Source organism: Chionomys nivalis, chromosome 2 (genome assembly GCF_950005125.1).
Source record: "Chionomys nivalis chromosome 2, mChiNiv1.1, whole genome shotgun sequence".
Classification (NCBI taxonomy): Eukaryota; Metazoa; Chordata; class Mammalia; order Rodentia; family Cricetidae; genus Chionomys; species Chionomys nivalis.
The window spans coordinates 120,648,075-120,660,502 of record NC_080087.1 but is presented as its reverse complement, the minus strand read 5'-3'; positions in this window follow the sequence as shown (position 1 = coordinate 120,660,502).

Here is a 12,428-nt window from a genome sequence, read left to right as displayed (position 1 = left end):
AAACAGTTCTAGCCAACTGGGGATCAAGTTTTCAAATATATGACCCTATGGGGGCTAATCTCATTCAAACCACCATAGGAACCTATGATATGCGTTTTTTCTATACATCATGCAGTGCTTAGTACATAGCAAATGTTCTACAAATTTGCAGACAGTTGATCTGCAATTGGAAATAGTTTTGATCAGATCATTTCTTTTTAGAAGAGCAGAGGGGAGACGTCTATAAAATAATTCATCATGCCTATCATTCCAACACTGTTTCTCATACTTCATTTGTGTGTGTCTGAGGATCTCATAGGAGTAGACCTTTGATGACCTCCATAAGCGAGAATGCAATCAAAGCACTGCAAGACTCTGCCTTTGATGTCCTCTCCGAAGACTATAATTTTGAGAATTGCTTTCTTGATTGGCTATTGTGGATGGGTAAGGAGAGGCCGGTGCTCAGGTAGAGCAGCAGGAATGTTCCTGGAATTCCAATGGAGATCTGCTTTGAATGCTTGGTACTTATTCATGAGACCCTTTCGTATGGAATCACACTTCCTTGCAAATGAAAATATTTATATATGATAGTATTCATACAGTTTGGGGAAAAATTGCATCCTGTACTGGCTTCCCTTTCTTCTGTGCCTGCCATCCTAGAATATTTTCATTCCTCTCCCAGTATTAATAAAAAAAGAAATGAAACTTTTGCAGGCTTCACTTAGTTCCTGACTTTCAATCAGATAACTCTGTGAGCTGCATATTTCCTTCTCTTCTTTCAGTATTCATGAGGGACTGTTCGTGGCTGGGCTGGGTTTTCCCATTTGTCTACATGAGGAAAGGCCGGTTTATTCTTTGGGAGTTGTGTGTAACTTACAGCCTACATATTTCTTGCCTCTCCCCTGCATTTCCCTTCTTTCTTTCCCCCTTTGTTCGAATTTAGAGGACTTCATCCTCCTCCCCACCCCCCACCTCTGTTTGCTGTTAGCACAAAGTTAAGGCGTTATGGCTTAGAATATTGATCCAGCTTCCCTACAGAGACTTGGGTATCTGGGCTCTGCATTTTGATATGGCTGATTGAAAGTGGTCAGGGCTAAATTTGCCTCCTAGGATGTTGCGCTCCCCTCCTGAGTCAATTTGTATCCATTTTATCAAATTCCTTATTGATTACAGATCTCACCACACTCACATTAGTTTTCTGGGAAACTTGAAAGAAATATTACGTTCCTTGCTTTGGGTAGGGTAGGGATGTCATAGCATCTAGCTCCCCGGGGACTCTCCAGAGATCTCAATACTTTAAAGTGACTCCATTTCCTTGTGGGCACTTGGCTCAGACTCACGAGGACAGTATTGGTTATTTTGAATAGAATCCATATCAGAAGTTTGGCCCTCTTTTCCTCCAGTAGTTTTTTTTTTTTTCTGGAAATCCATAGGGGCAATCTCATGCTTGATTAAAAGGAATCTGAAGGGAGGAATGTTACTGGCATTTTGGCTTCCCCCAGAGAAAGAACCCTGGTGGTATCTCTCCTGCCTGAGCACCAAGTGATGGGGCAGGGGTGGAGAGAATGAATTTATGCTCTGTCCTGACCTGACCAGACTTTCAGGCATGTTCATTCTCTTGGATTTGTAATCAGATATGGAAGAGTCCAGTCTGCGGGTAGAGGGCTGTAACGAGCGTGACTCAGCCCCTTAGATGGTCGTGTTTCTCCTGTCCTTATTCTATTAGTGGGGTCGTGTGAGATGCTGAACAAAGAAGAAATGTTTGCTTTGCTGTTGAGTTGCAGTTTTGTCTGCGCTAATGGTTATTTCTAGAGCCAAGGTCATGTAGCGCTGTGACACTGGGCATGTATAACTTGACATGTTTATGAGAAAGCTTTATGCTATATGTAGTTTTTAAATTTCTATTTTTGAGACAGGGTCTCATGTAGCCAAAGCTAGGCTTGAAGCCACTATATATCTGAGGATGACATTGAACTCCTGATCCTCTTCCCTCCACTGCCATTATGTAATTTGTTATTTTATTTATTTTTCAACCATGGCACTACATCCAGTTTATTTGGTACTGGGTGTTGAGCCAGGGCTTGATATGGGCCAGGCAAGCACTCTTCCAACTGAGCTAAATCCCAAGCCCGTTTTTATTCTATTGAAGCACCAACAGTGTAGGGAGCAAAGCAGAAGTGGATATAAAATAAATGGGCTGGCCAGTCCCCTTATTTTGGAGAGACCCACGTTTGGCTGCCAGCCTCGGAGACAGTCACCACTGATCCTTGGCTGCTGTCTTGAATCCTGTGTGCAGTCCCTTCCCGTTGTGGCAGGATTCTTCTCTGTGACCAATAGGAGATACAGACGTGATAGTATATGATTATGATGTTAGGCCACAAGAAGATCCTATGCTTCTGGCTCTGCCCTGCTCTGCAAAACCACTGTTTTGGGAGGATGGGGGCGGGGAGCCAGCAGCCATGCTGTGAGCACACTTAAGCAGCTGGATCGAGAGGTCTATGGTTCGAGAAGCGGGGAGGATGAAGGATGGAGTGTTTATTGCCCAGCCTGTTTCTTTTTCTGAATCTATTGATCAAACTCCCCGAGGGGATGATTGCCCTGTAGTGCAGGGTATGGAAGTCAACATCTTATTCAAGTCTAGGAGCGAAAGGATTGCTCAGGAGAGGAAAGAAGCAGTTGAGATGGTGTAAGGAGGAACCAGGTGGGGTTTTATTGTTGCTAATTCACAGGCCCTGGTCTATAAATTACTTACTCGTGGTGGGCCCTGATCTAGAAATCATTTACTCTCTGTGGGACTTTCTTGCTCCTATCAGGTTAGGACTGTGGTGTAGACATGGATTCCTGCGCCAGCTTGCCACCCCACCCAAGCTCTTTATGGTCTGTGCCTGATCCATGGAGTAAGGAAGCTGAAAGAGAGGACCTCTAGGGTGCTCCTAAGTGTCAATGCTATCGGCAGGCCTTCTAGAAGGCAGCCTGGTGCAAGGGAAAGGATCCTGCATTAAAGGGTCTTCCTTTGATGCTTGGTTCTATCATATAATAGGTGTGTGACCTTGGTAAGTCATTTGGTTTCTTCAGGCTTTAGTTCTATCAGTTTCAAAATGGAAATCTATCATCAATTCCACCTAGTGTGGTGAGGAAGAACACACACACACTGATCCATATGTAGGCACACAGTCGGTACTTCAGAATTATTAGTGTACCATTTCATGGTGCTTTGAAGGTAATATGTGATGATAATACAAACATATTAAAAACTGAATTTAGACATAAATAACTTCTTGGTGAGGGGCGAGTGGACAGAATAAAATCTAGGAGTCTATTGCTGGGTATGTAGAAAGTAAACCGGGTTTTAATGGTGAGGACCAACCCAGAACATGCCATGCTGACTTGCTAAGTTCTGTTTCATCTAAAATAGCACTACAATGCATTCATTTATTACCATTGGGTGCAGGTGTTTGGCTTTACGGCACCCTCTGAGTATATCTGTACCCCCATTCATCTGTTAGAGGACTTGGTTCATGCAGTTGTGGAGGCTGAGAAGACCCATGACGTCATCCGCAAGCAGGGGACCCCTGGGAACCAGTGAGGCAGTTAATATGAATTACCTAAGAACCAGGGGATCTGGTGGTATATATTTCCATCAAAGATGGAAGCCCAATGCCCCAGTTCAATAATCAGATTGCCGAAGGAAAAGTCTTTGGCAGTCTGCAAAGACAAATGACCTTAGTGTCCGAAGAGGCCACAAAGATGGACTTTTGCTCAGACAGTAGTGGCAGAACCACAGACTCAGTGCTGATTTCATGTGTCTGGGGATGGTGACAGTGACGGCAATTGGTTGTTGGGGGAAGCAGGAACTTAAGGTCAGACTGATAGAGTAGTCATGGCTGGCATTTGCCCTGGCAGCAGACACCACCATGGGGAGCTCCTGTGTGTGTGTGTGTGTGTGTGTGTGTGTATGTGTGCGTGTGCTGAGTGGCAGCAGTGTGTTTCCATACACAATCTGAAAGGATGCATATCTATAAGATTGAATATCACAATGGGAAATTGCTTGATAGTGATTTCTGGCTTGTCTATTTTGGGAAGACTTGCTTTTAAAGAACGATTTGGGTGTTATCGTTTGAGAAATGTCGATTTGGATCATTTGCTCATTTCTTACATTAGACATTTAATTTTCTTGTTAGCAAATTTCTTCTAGTCCCTCCTGTGTTCTGGACATTAGATTATTAGCTTTCTTTTCAAAGGAACAAAATAAATAGTTTATTCTGGGGCCAAATATGAGTGACCTTGACCCAGAAACATAGATTTAGGTTTCTCTAAATTCCATGTTCCAACATGGAATTTTTGACTCCACCTGCAGCTGAGGGAAGGGATGGTGTCCTTAGGGCTTTGGCTCGACTCGGATGATTCACTGTCTCCCCCTCAGACCACAGGCTCCATCTTTAGGGCATCTTTCTGTCTCTTTCAGAATACTTGGTTTGATGTCTTCTTCATCCCTGAATCTTTTCTTTTATAACCCGAAGGAGATTTATAAAGAAGTCAAATTATAGCTCATATAAATATAATTCCATCCAGCACTCATCTCACCTGGTCTAGCAATGCTGGCACAGAATTACATTTTGAGGAGCACAACCCAGTAACCAGAAGCAATTAAACTATATTAAACCTGCTAGAGTCCCTGGGAAGAACATTAAGGGAAGTAAATATATTTATTTTTAAGTGTACGGTTAGACTTGTTAAACTCCCCACCTCAGACAACTTATATATTGTCCACTTCTGAGATCACTAGAATGATCTCCTCTCTGCTTACCTTCTAAACAGGACTCCTCATCATGCCTTGTGGATTCCTTGTCTAGCCCTCTCTCACCTTAGAGTCTATATTGATCGCTTTTATTTTTGACCCTTACATCATTAGTTGATAATCAGAGCTAATCAATGATCAGATCAACTGTAGATAGATTTTTCTTTGGGCTGCCAGCACACAAAACATGATACACAGACTTATTATTAATTATGAAAGCTGGGCCTATTGCTTAGGCTTGTTCCATTAGCTCTTATAACTTAATCTATTTATCTACCTGCTGCCACGTGACTCGTGGTTTTTACCTCTCCTGCTGAGTCTCGTTGGCAACCCGCCTTTCTTCTTCCCAGAGTGCTCTCTTGCCAGAAGTCACAGAGTGCTCTCTTGCCAGAAATCTCTGCTTCACTTCCTGCCTACCCATTGGCTATTTACCTTTTTTAAAAACCAATCACAATGGCACGTCCTTACACAGTGTAATCAAATATCTTGCAACAATCAAGCCCTTTGTTAGGCAGGGATTCTCCTGCCACTGTGAGAGTTCAGGGATGTTGACAATAGGTTCTGACAATGTCGAATCAGATGAAATACTCTTGCCGTATGTAAGATCCTAGGCTTACATTTCTGTCCCTGCTTCAAACTGTGCTATGACACCAGAGTAGAATCTAGTTAGTTTTCATACATCTTTAGAAATTGCTACGTTAATGATGGGGACCCCTGGGCCCTGAATTGGAGCAGACTTTTGTCTTTGCTTTAATTTCTTTGGGGGAGTTGCCTTAGTGGTCTTTTCAGCACCCCCATCTTTTCCATAACGAGGACAGACATGCTACTCTCAGATGACCCAGCTTCTCCATGCACCAGCTCCACAGTCCAGCTGTACCAAGCCTTGGCTCTATGATTCTGTGGACAGTCTTTTTGAAGGGAGGAGTTGTCACCGGTCAATATGGGAGTGGTGGGATTTAGCAGCCAGGTATGTAGACCTCCCAAATAAAGGATGGAGCAGGGGGAAGCTGGCAACCCCCACCATGCTCCAGGAAAGCAGGGGTAGAAGGTGGAGAGTAGATGCATGTGGGCTGATGGATATGAACCAGCTGCTGACGCACAATATTAGTCAGGGACTTGGGTTTTGCGAGTGTTGTGAAACCCGAAGTATGGAGATGGGGAAAGAGGGATGGAGGGAGAGAGGAGAGAGACAGGGGGAAGGGAGAGAGAGAAATGGAGCGAGGGATGGAGGGAGGGAGGGAGGGAGGGAGGGAGGGAGAGAGAGAGAGAGAGAGAGAGAGAGAGAGAGAAAGAGAGAGAGAGAGAATGGATATTGGTTCTCCCAACTAGGAAATTCAGCCAGAGTTGTATTTAAGAGCTTAAGGGATTTGTAAAGATTCCCTTTTGCCTCCTCTTTCTTCTGTTACTTCCTGCTCGATCTCAGTGGAAAAAATTCTGGGTCTTCAACAGATTTTCAGAGTGAAATTTCTTTGACCTGGATGAGGTTACATGTTCACCCCTAAAACTGGCTAGGGGCTGGATTACGCAGCTAGGCTAGAAGTGCGCCTTCTCAAAGGGCAAGTGGAGTTTTGTTACTAAAGAAGGGTCTGCTGTCCACCCAACCTGCTCAGGTCTGTGTTGGTATGACGCAATCCCATGATGCCTCTGATCAGGCTCAGCATCTTCACAGGTAAAATTGCTACTTTACAGAGCTGCTGTGAAAACCGTAAATAATGAATGTCAGCACCTGGCAGGTGTCAGACCCTCAGCAGTTAGATGCAGAGAACCAGATGGTGAGAGGAGAATTTTACCTTGTGGGAAGATATGTGTGTATGCTTGTGTGATGTATGCAGTTGTGTGTGTGTGCATGCATGTGTGTGCATGTGGAGGCCAGAGGTTGACTTCAGACATTTTCCCTTAGTGTATGCATGCTATTATTTTCCTTTACTGTGTTAAATGACATATTTTCCTTTGTATTTTTATTTTTAAATTCAAATAATTTTCTTTATTCTTGAGAATATCATACATGCTCCCCCTCCAACTCTTTTCAGGTCATTCCCACATGCCCCACCTCCAGTCCCATGTCTTCTTTCGACTAACCCCCTAAATCCCATTAGCGCTGCCTATGTGTGCATGGGTGTGGGGAGATCCTCTTCAAGCATGGGAAACCTACCACTGGCCATACCCTAAAAAGAATGGTTTTTCCTCCCCTGTAGCTATCTACTGCCAACATTCCTCAGTAGGGGTGGGGCCTGGAGAGCACCTCTTCCAACTGTATCAGTCTTTGGCTGGCTTGGTCTTGTATGGATCTTGTGCAAATACAGCCGCCATGAGTTCCCCAGCGTGATCGCCATGTGCTGTCAAGAAGGCACACACAGCACTTCTCACCATCCTGCTTCCCCTGTCTCCACTTCATCCTCTGAGATGTTTACTGAGCCTTGTCCTCCTTGTATCTATGACAGGCTCTTGCAGGGAACCTGCAATATCAATGTGGCTAGGCTGGCCGGCCGGGGAACTTCAGGGGTCTGCTCACCTCTGCCCCTCCAGCACTGAGGTTATGGACACAGACTCCCACGCCTGCCTTCTATGAGGGTCTGAACTCAGGTCTTATGTTGGCATAGCAGGCACTCACTGACTGAGCCATCAATATAGTTGCATTGAAGGCTCATTAAGGGAAAACTTCTTCTGGTCAAGAGAATAGACTCTGTGGCTTGGGTAGACCAGGCCTAACATTCCAGCTGGGCAAGTCAATCACTTGCTCTAGAAACCACCCCCTGGAAAGCAGGCTTACCTTAAGCCATGAGAAAGAGATACGAGGAAAGAAGTAAATTATCTCCTTAAAGGTAATTGTCCCTCTAATTACATTCCCCTAGTGCACCCTTTTTCAGAGCCAAATGCTTGCAGCTTTGTAAGTCTGCCTGCTTTTCTGAATTGCTCAGAAAAACGTAAATTTTCTCTTTTCCTCTTTCTATCTCTGACCTAAGCATGTTTTCCCCAACACTTCAGATTCCACTCCTTTCTAAAGTTCCTCCTATTGTGCAATTCTTTCTCTTCCAAAAAATGTTCCATTATTATTATTATTATTATTATTATTATTATTATTATTATTTTGAGACAAGGTTCCTCTATGTAGTCTGGCTGTCTTTGAACTCATCATGTAGACGAGGGTGGCCTCAAACGTGTACTCACAGAGACCTGTGGCCTGCCTCTGCCTCCCAAATGCTAGGATTAAATGCTTGTACCACCACAGCTGGGCTGGCCCTTGCCAGGGGCTCTTGTATGCCACGCCACTGTCCTCTACGCCTAACTCAAGCAACAAGTCTTTCTCTCTTCCTCTTGTTTCCCTTTTCTGGGCAGCTGCGGGGACTTAACAGCTTGCTTGCTTTGGAGTCTTCCTTTGAAAATCTAGTAAAATTGTCCTGGAGTTTCCTTTGGAGTCGCTTCTTCAATGCTTCTACAAACCAGAATAAGATCCCAAGAAGGAACCTTGATTTCCCAGGTGAGATGTGATGACTCCACTGGGACCCCCCCAAGCTCCCAGGAGCACCATCTCCTCAGCGCCCCCTCATTCTCCTTTTGCCTTCAGACCCCCTCCAGTTTGAAAACTGTCCTCTCCTCTCTTTCTTCTCCTCCCTCTTCCGTTCTCTATCTAACCCACATTTACGTTCACATTGTTAAAGTGTAGTATTTCTTATTGTTTGTGACATGAATTGAATTTATGACATTTTTCTGTCTTGACTTAAAAAATGACTTGAGTTATTCACCCAGATATGTGCGGCAGAATAATGTAAACAGCTGCATAAATTGGAATGGATAGAATAAATAAGAGAAAGTTGAATTAGGAAACAAATGTATGTTACCCGTCTTGTGTGGTTGCTAGAGGTGGGAACTGTTTACTGGAGAGAAAGCCTCACATCCCCTAGTCTTAATTTAAAAACCAAGTCAGTTGAATATTCTCTATTTTCTCTTAAACGAGTCAAGCAATGAATTCGGTGGTACATGCCTGTACATGTGTGGCCCTTGACTGATCTCCACCATGGGGCAGCGACTTTGCAATAAAATGGTTCCACCCAGTTTTATTGGGACCAGAGAGGGTGTTAAGAACAAACCAAGGTGGGGAATGATAGGCCATCAGGCAGAGAGGAGGAGGCAAACAGCAGATCTCTCCTCGGAGAGTCCATGGACGGTAAAGAGAAAGAGATGGTACAGTGGAGAAGTATAAATAAAGATGAAATAGAAAATCTGCCTTGACCTTTGCCCCCAAAGAATTAGACACATGGATTTGCTTCTCTGTTGGACCCATCTGTAGCCACCAGGCTGTCTATTTTCCAGGCTGTTCTTTTGGGAAATGTTACTGTTGCTGAGAAAGGTTGGTCCATGCCTGAGCAGTTAGTGGAATATGGTGGCCATCTGGACAACTATGTAGAAACCAATTTCTTTCGTGCTGTCTATATCCGTGACCACCTGCCCTCTCTCCTTTGAAGGCAGTGCTGAAAAGATGGGCAGCGTGGGGGGCACTTTGTGTGAGAGAGGAGGGATTCTGCCTTGTTTCACATACGGCGTGGAGACGGGCTGTTCTGCCGAGGGATGCTGTCGAACTAGGGCGTGGCACGGTCTAACGAAGAGAGAATGCGCTTTGTTAACAGGAAGGGCAGGCTTGAGGGTCGAGAGCTATGAAGTTGTGAGATTGCAAGAGGTCCTGGCTGGACTCTAACACGGTGCCAGAACTCACAAGAACACATGAAGAGGTGGCCTTTGATCTACTTTAATGTCATCAGAGAGCAGTGAAAGAAGGTTGGCCCCATCTTAAAACGTAGCCAGCCCTGTAGCTCTGGCTGAGTCGAGGAGAACTTCCGTCGGCCCTACCCTCCTCCTCTGTGAGCCGGGACTCTAATCTGTGTCTTATATCCTTCCTGGGACCGTTGTGGGGATTCCCTCATTCGGAAAGAATTCATGAAGCCCCGACCACACAGTCAGTATTGGGTGGGACACTTTGGGGAATAGGGAACACAGTTAATTCTCAGCATTATTCTTAAAGAACTAACAGATGTGGAGAGTTTAGAGAGCCTTTAGGGGTGCCTCAGACGAGTTATGCAGACTGAGGTAGGTTAACCAGCTCAACCTAGCCTGGGGCTCCATTCTACTCTGCCTCTCCCTTACTGAGGCTTGGTACCGACTCTGTAGACCTCACCTACAAAAAAATTGATAGAGAATACTTTCTCTAGGGAAGTCTTGGCCAGATCTGGCCAACACAAACCTCCTGGCCATTCAAACCCTTCTCTTGTGAGGACCAGAGTATCGACAAATGTGGACACCTCTAAGGCAGGTTCTCATCTATGGCAAAGCAGGAGGAGGGTCATGTCTCCACAGCCCAACATTTCAGGTCCTCAAAGTGCAATGACTTGCCAAGTTCAAACTGTGTGACAGCGAGCCTCTGACAAGGTCTTCAGCAAAGGAGGTGCTGGGTCTGTGCTGGGAAGGCAGGGGCAGGAGCCAGGCCTCCTGGGGGTTGGCATCTTCACTGCTGTCATGGGGAGGAAATCCTCAATATGCTTCTGCTTTTATAAATGTTTCTTTAAGGGTCTGACTGTGACAGCTAGAGGCTGGCAGAGCCTTTCGCCAATCAAGTATTTTCAGGGTTTTTTTTTCTTCTTCTCATTTTTCATCTTGGCTAGATTCTTGATGCTATCACTCAGCAGCCGTGGCAAGCTTGTATTCTGAAGCATCCTGCTTCTTCCGTGGGTCTAGTCTAAAGGCAATCTACAGACAGTCGAGGCTCTTCCCTAAACCGGAATCCACATTGCTACATCCAGGGGCAAATTCTGGACCTCCACACTCCCGGCTCTGTTGTCTGGTGAAGACAGAAGCTCCCCAGGCCTCCTCAATTTAAGACACTATAAAGCAAAACAGGTGCCCTGTGGTCTAGCCATAGCCTCCATAAAACAGTCGGATTCTCTACTTTTTGTGGGAAAGCAGCAGAGGGGGGTTGGACTAATTAGGTTCCTCCCAGGAATGTGATTAAGGGAAGGTTGAGTGGGGTGGGAGGGGAAAGAGGCCCGGGAGGGACAGCTGTCACCAAGGAGAGCCACTGATCTGGAATGGCTGCCTCAGGCAGGGCAGGTACAGTGAGCATCCTGGCTGTTGCTGTCCTCCACCAGGGGCTAGGTGGCTGCCTGGGGAGGAAGCGGCATAAAGGTAACTCATGACCTTGGGCAGAGGTTGTAGGAGAGGATGCCAAGGTTTGCCTTGACTCTCCAACTGCCAAATAGAGCTGAAATATGAGAGAAAGGATGGATTTCCCTGCAACCCCTCATTCCTGTTATTTGCTGGATGAGTACCAAGATTTTTGACTGATTTTTTTTTTAAAGTATCTTTACTCTTTTTGGGGTTTTAGCATTTTTATTTTAAGACAGGGTTTCTCTGTAGCTTTGATGCCTGTCCTGGAACTAGCTCTTTTTTTTGTTTGTTTGTTTTGATGAACAGTAATATTTCTTGAAATTCTTTTTTTTAAAATTTAAATTTATTTATTTATTAAAGATTTCTGCTTCTTCCCCACCACTGCCTCCCATTTCCCTCCCCCCCCAATCAAGTCCCCCTCCATCATCAGCCAGAAGAGCAATCAGGGTTCCCTGCCCTGTGGGAAGTCCAAGGACCACCCACCTCCATCCAGGTCTAGTAAGGTGAGCATCCAAACTGCCTAGGCTCCCACCAAGCCAGTGCGTGCAGTAGGATCAAAAACCCATTGCCATTGTTCTTGAGTTCTCAGTAGTCCTCATTGTCCACTATGTTCAGCGAGTCCGGTTTTATCCCATGCTTTTTCAGACCCAGGCCAGCTGGCCTTGGTGAGTTCCCGATAGAACATCCCCACTGTCTCAGTGTTGGAACTAGCTCTTGTAGACCAGGGTGGCCTCTAACTCACAGAGATCTGCCTGCCTCTGCCTCCCAAGTGCTGGGATTAAAGGCGTGCACCACCACCGCCCGGCTGGTTTTAGCATCTTTAAACTGTGATTAAAATGCTCGTGGTGTACATTTTGTCCTTTTCATCTCCTTAAAGTGAACAGAGAAGTGGTATTAGGTATCTCCGCATGTTTGCCTGCATCCATGAACTTCCTCATCACTATAACCAGGTCTAGGGGCTGGGAAGATGGCTCAGTGGGTAAGAGCTCTTGCTCCACCAACACAAGGACCTGAGTTCACATCTTCAGAATCCATGTTAAAAACTGAGCAGGGCTGTATGTACTTGTAACACCACTTCTGTGGAAAAAGGGGATCACTGATGCTTGTTGGTCCCCAGCCTGGCTTCAGGTTCAGTGAGAAGCTTTGTCCTAGGAGAATAAGGTAAGGAGTGATGAAGGACACTCCTGTCCTCCTCTGGGCTCACACACCTGCACATGTATACTGCATACATAACCAGTAAATACACTCAGTAAATAATAGCTCTCTTCCTTCCAGGCCCTGGCCCTGGTAATTTTAAGTCAGTTTATATAGTCTGTACTGCTCTAGGTGCCTCATATTCCTGGAATTATCTAGTATTTATTCTTATGGGACTGGCTCATTTTACCTGGCATGCTTCCACCCCTCCCCGAGGTCACTGTGTTGTGGCATGTGTCTGAGTTTTTTGGCGAAGGCTCAGTTGTGTGGTACCATGTGTGCCAAGCACATTGCGCTTACC